The sequence below is a fragment of the Anser brachyrhynchus genome (assembly GCF_964034855.1).
Source record: "Anser brachyrhynchus genome assembly, chromosome: 3".
NCBI lineage: Eukaryota > Metazoa > Chordata > Aves > Anseriformes > Anatidae > Anser > Anser brachyrhynchus.
The window spans coordinates 72,305,829-72,311,828 of NC_137696.1; positions in this window are offsets into that span (position 1 = coordinate 72,305,829).

Here is a 6,000-nt window from a genome sequence, read left to right on the forward strand (position 1 = left end):
CATAGCAGAGCCATGACCTTCTCTAGGTGACCCTGCCCTGAGCAGCAATTTTGGACTAAGTGACCTCCAGAGGAACCTTCCAAACTCAACATTTTTATTTCTTTTTCTTCTGTGAACTACCTTTATTTGAATGCTCAATGAGTAGAATCTAATCACCCAGCCTTAGGCACCCAATTTGCGCTTCCTTCAGTCCTCCAAATGTAAAGGTCAAAGTTCCTTCTCTAATCAATAGGAAAGAGGCTAATGTCTCCAGTGACAAATTTTATCTGCTTAAGCATTAGGGGCATCTAAGTTAAAGCACAAGGTTGTTAACTGAATTACATAGACTGGAATTTATCCATTGATTTTTCTGCTAACCAAAGGCTACAAATCCAAATAACCTCTTGAATGAAAGAAATCTGATCAAAGTTCAAGTGTTGCACTTGCCAGAGAGTTATTATTCAAATAACTGGAGTCAGTACAAAGGTCTCATCCATGGCTGAGTTTATTGTATCTTACTGCCACTCAGCTGATCCACTGTAATGTCTTACCCTTGAGTAAAGTGTCTGTGTGTCTGAATCAGCTCCAAGTATGGGGTTACATCATACAGATGAGCCCATTTAATATTTGCTGTGATCAGAAAGAAAGCCCAAGTCCCCACATAAACATACATTTTCCTGCCTAAGTCATCGTTCCTGTCCCTACTATGCTACCTCTAGAGCACAACCAGTAACCAACTCACTAACACAAAAGAAAAAAAAATGTTTTTTTCTGTTTCACTATATTGATTTTCTAATAGTTGAGCAAGTTCGCATTGGCTTGGAGCAAGATCAGAGGAAGCACAGAGCCAGCTCAACAAAGAGGTCAGAATTGCAATGCCAGGAGTAGTAGGGAAAAAGGAGAAAAATGGGACAGAGTGAGGGAGTGGAACTGCTCTGGAGGCATCACTAAACCTCTAGACTGGTTCAAGCCCTGTCTCATAGCTTTACTGTTAGCAACCATCATAATTCATAACACCCCTAGGCATGAACAGGTGGCAAAAATGAGATACTCAGTCATGGGCAAAAGAGAATACGGCATTGGAAAAACAAAGTCACAATGACAGGTTTGTTCTTTACGTGCAGGGACAGTGCAGTACAACATACCCAGGTATTCACATGCAGGAAGATGCAGGAGAGCAGATGACCAAGGCTGACAACACTAGCAGAACAGGACAGGTCTCCACATCATGTTCACAAGAGGAAAGTGCCGAGCAGGACCAAACTGGGCAGATTTTTTTGATCTATACAAATAAGTTGGCTTGATATACCACAAAAGAAAGAGTCAAAGCAGGGGAAGAAGTTGTGCTAACTGCTGTGCGTCGTTATAGGCTTCCACTTATTTCCACCAATATTGTTAAGCTTTAGACAAGTCCCACAGAATCAAAACTGCTGAGAACAGCAGGCTGCACCAGGCAGTGTGTAGCTCTGGTCTGTATCTCCCAAGCTCCCTTGCCACAAAAATTTGTCATTCTCAATGGTAACATGGCAAAAACATAAATTTTTTTAATGACCCATAAAAATATCTGATCTGTTCATTTAATTCTACACATAAGCTTTTTTTTTAATCCAAACTCTCAGAGTAGAATCACTCATATTAAAGAAATAGAGATGCCAAATCTAAAGGTTATTTTTTTTCACTGCCCTGCATAAACAGTACAACATATATTTTTGTCCATTTTAATCTAAAACACAGCCTAGGGAGAAGCTGAGAGAACTTTCAGTTTTCTCCTGACATTCAGTTGTTGACATTGTTCTTTGAACACTGATGTGTGTGCTGTGATGAAATCCACAGTTGTTACTGTTGAATTTTACTGAAAAAATAGCAACTTGTTATTAATTTTTTTCACTCTGGTAGGAAAATCATTGTCTCCCAATTATGTGTTGGGTAAAACTTTTGGAAAACCTGAGATTTAAAAGTTTAATTTGTAACAAGTAAAGCAGCTTTCCCAAGATATCACTGCATAGCTAACAGCAACTTGATGAGATATTTTCTTTGAAAAAAAAAAAAAAAAAGCAGCAAGGATGGAATTTGTTTCCTTTTCAATGATTTTTTTTTAACTATTTGAATGCCCCGGCATCGTTTTGCTCCATGCCTGGTATTAGTCTCACAGTTAATATACAGGATGGTACATGCTTGGGACTAGTCCACACAGGTACTTTGAACACAACTAACCCATTCTGGAGATGAAGTGAGGTTAGATATGGAGAAAGGAACCACACCATGAGGGACATAAAACTATCCTTGAGTTATTTTATTAAAGTGTTCAGAAGTGGCCATATGTATATTTATATATATTTTAACTGCCAGTCCCCTAAGTGGAAACTGTTTGAAACCTACATAAATAACTTCACTATGGTGGCCCTGCCAAATTAGTCAGTGCCTGTGCCTCGTGACAGATAGTGCAGACATATAATATGAAGATGATCTCCATCCAAAAATGATGCTTTTTGGTCTTGATCTTGTTATAATTTCTTTGTTTCAAGCATTTATTCTAATAACTGTTGCTGGGGAAGGGGGGTCCAACTAAAGTTCACTTTCCTGAATTTATGATTAACAAACAAGAAAACAATCAAGGCAAAGATAGATAAGACAGCTGCAAGTAAGAAAACACCAGATAGCTATAATTATAATTGTTTGCTTGATTAGATTGCAAATAGGTGTTTTTCTCTCACCCAGTAATTCTGTGAAGTGAGTGAATCAATAAAAATAAATAAATGATGATGTGGCAGAGAGGCATTATCTGTAGCATGAGCATGGGAGAGGTGAAATAAGCTTATTTAGATCACCTCAAACAAGTCTAACAAAACATTTAATACCTCTCCTACCTCTTTAAATATTAGTAATTATGTGCTGGTATACAAGAGAATCCCAGTATCTAAAAAATATATTCATGATTTTTAGTATCCTTTGACAATCTCTTTCTTGGTTTTCTATACCTGTAGACCTAGGTACTTTCATTATGCCTTAGAAGGCCACTGAAGCTGTGAAATCCATGAGTTCAATGCAGTTCTCACAAGGGTATCAGGTTTCTAAGAGCCTTGGCCATGTCCTTGCATGGAAACCTCAACTTGCATTAGGAAAAAGGCTCTAGGATTTATGTTTGTAAAGAGCATAGAAATAATGTACCATGCTCCTTTCCAAAGAAAAGTAAGCAAATGGAACAGACTTCATAGCTGCAACAGAGTTTAAGAACAGATACCTCATAAGGTTATCTTGGGAAGGGCTCATAATTTAGGGAGCATATTTACTCATAATTAAGCTATGAGGAGTGAGTTTTGATGTCCATACAGTAATACAAGAAATGTAGTGAATAACCAGGAGAAGGAAGACATAAAATGATTGCACTTCTGATTTAATTACTGCACAAGACCTGGTGAGTAAGTTCATTTGGCTAGAAGATAAGCATTTTAAAGGGGAGGTACACAGGAAGAAAGAGCAGTAGATGTTACCTGGCATGTGAAATCTAAGTTGGGTGACAGCATATGTAAAATAACAGACAAGCAGAACTGTCCAGCCAGTTAAGGACATCAGATCTGAAGAAGGCAAAGTTTAAGAAATCCTAAGAACTGATGACTAAGATCCAATTCTAAAGCTCCTTAAAGAAGAGGAAACAACCTCAGTGTGGTGGACAGAATAAACTGAACAAGGGTAGGTGGTTGAACGATCAGTCCTTCAGTGATCTTAATATCAAATCACATAGAAATTGTAAATCAGGCAGAAAGGACACAAATGAGTTTGAAAAAAGAGCATACACAGATAAAAGAAAAACTTCAGAGACCGAAGCCTAAAAATGTGACATCACTAGCAAGATAAAACAAGCAGATTGAAATGGAAGCCTAGGGAAAGGTTTCCTGCCCTGTTGAAAGTAGTCATTCATGGTCCAGTGTTGCCAAGAAAGGAAAAATGGCATTTTCATGTCAGGCAGTTAATATAACTAGCATCTAGAGAAAGGAATAAGACATCAGATGCAGCAGAGGAAGAACAGACTAGACAACACTTTGATAAATTATCTGTTTTCACATCAGTTGGGCCTAATGAATTCTACTCTTATGTGAAAAAAAATTATCTGAACAACCTCAGAAGTGTTAGCAGTTGTCACTGAGAGCTCATGGAGGATGGAGAGAGATTCCAGAAAATAAGGCAAATGTGGTGCTGACATTCAAAGAGGGAGGGAGAGAAGGCAGAAGAGAAGAAACAGCTTTTTCTTAGGAAAAAAAAAAAAAAAAAGGGAAATAATCAGTGTGCAAGCCCCTAGAAAATAACACCGAGATAAATAGCAGTCAAGAACAAATCAAGTCAGGCTAATCTGCTCTCTTCCTTTGACACAGTAATGGTTCTCATAGGCAGGGGAGAAGCACTACCTTTGAAATACCTTGATTTCAGCAAGGCTTTTGACACTGCTTCGCATGACTCTCCTAAGTAAGCATGGATTAGATGGTGCATCTAATGGATTCCCTAGGGGTCTGCCCTGGGTCTTATGGTTGCACAACTTAATGCTTATGCTGATCGTTTGGATGAAGGGACACTTGGTAGATGTGCAGCAGGAAGGGTTGCAAACACACCAGAGGACAGGATTAGGATTCTAAAGCCTCTTACCAAATATGAAAAATAGTCAGGGAGGAAAAAGAGGCACTGCAGTCAGGACAAATAAATAAAGGTCTGTGCTTAAGTAGGAAAAATCCACTACATAAATACCGAGTGTACCACTTCAGCAATCACCATGGAGAAGAGGATTTTGCATTATGAATTACCATCTGAACTTGAGTCAACAATGTCATGAAGTTGCAAAAAAGGCAAATAGCATGTACAATCTAAAGGCAAATAGTATTTATAAATATGAGCATTAGCCATCAGCATAAAGGAATTCTTCTGTTAAGCCATGGTAGGACAGTAAAGCTGCATGAGTGAGGTCCTTGACAAATCTTCCCATTGGAGGCTCCAAGACCAAGTCAGAGAAGCACCTGTAGGGTGCTGTATACCTCTGGCTGATTCTGCCTTCAGGCAGGCAATGAGGCTCTATGGCCTTTCAAGGTTCCCTCAACCTTGCTGCCTATGAGTTCTGTGATGAACGAAACCCTCCAGTACAGCATCATATTACAGCATAGCTCTGATCTCAGCAGTGCTTTCCTGGAGTTAGGAGGGCAGCACTAAGAACTCAGGCACACACGATGCAGCGATCTTTTCTTCCCTCTCTCTGCAGGCTCTGGTCCTAAAAGGAAACCATTCAAATATTGAACCTGTGGTGTGGTGCTTTGACACTGAAACTAAGAGAGAGGACTGTATCCTGATTTCCCTAAAAACATTATTCTCCTGTGTTCTCTCTCAGGATTTGGGAGGGAAGAGGGAGCAAAGCAGAGCAACGTGACTTCCATTCAGAAGCACCAATGAAATACTTGCACAGATGAAGTGGTTAAAGCAAGAGTCAAATCAGGACTTGTAGGCTGTATGGACAAACTTCACTTCCAACCACTAAAGAAAACAAAATAAATTCAAAATTTGATTCAATGAACATGCAGAGTGAGTCAGGTGGATAAGAGATTTTAGGAACCCTGGACAAAAGAGGTCATGGGAATTGTGGGATGTCCCAGGGGGCAGTGAGTAAAGGTTTTTTCTCTTTCTGTCTTCACTTTCCGTACTTCTGACCCCACCCCAGCTGACCCCTCCCTTCCTTCCTTCAGAAGAGGCCGAACCCCAGCACTATCTACACGTCAGCCACCTTCCAACATGCAGTCATCCCCAAACAATTAACTCACCATCACCCTCCTCGCCCAGGAGCACCCCTGCTGCTCCAGCCCCAGCTTTTCAGATAGGTCCCCTCACAGCTCTCTGGGGGTAGAGGAAGGGTTGGGGGCTGCGATGCAGTCTGCTCCTGCCCCAGGAGCAGATTTGCTGGACTTGACTTCCCTTGCTGGAAATGGGAGGCAAGGAAGGGAGTGGGGTGCAGGACAACCCCTGCTGTCCACGGGCCTCTACCACCAC